Source organism: Littorina saxatilis, linkage group LG5 (genome assembly GCF_037325665.1).
Source record: "Littorina saxatilis isolate snail1 linkage group LG5, US_GU_Lsax_2.0, whole genome shotgun sequence".
Classification (NCBI taxonomy): Eukaryota; Metazoa; Mollusca; class Gastropoda; order Littorinimorpha; family Littorinidae; genus Littorina; species Littorina saxatilis.
In genome coordinates, this window is record NC_090249.1 from 4,804,462 (window position 1) to 4,804,733 (window position 272).

A 272-nucleotide genomic window follows, 5' to 3' on the forward strand; every position below is an offset into this window, starting at 1 on the left:
AGCTATCTCACAGTTACTGATTTCTTTTGCCCCCCCCCCCCCCCCCCCTCTCTATCTCGTCCCGCCCCTCCCCCACTTCCGTTTCTATGCCCCTACCATTACCATGCAATCCCTCAGTGCAAAAACATAACCGTTTCTAATTGCAAAACTCCTGTTGTTAAGTAAATCAATTTGTGCTTTACGCATACCCCACACCTTAGATGTTAAAGCAGTCATGTGATAGAGGTGTTCTGCCACAGGACTTTAACTTGACAGAAATTGGCTGATTGTAA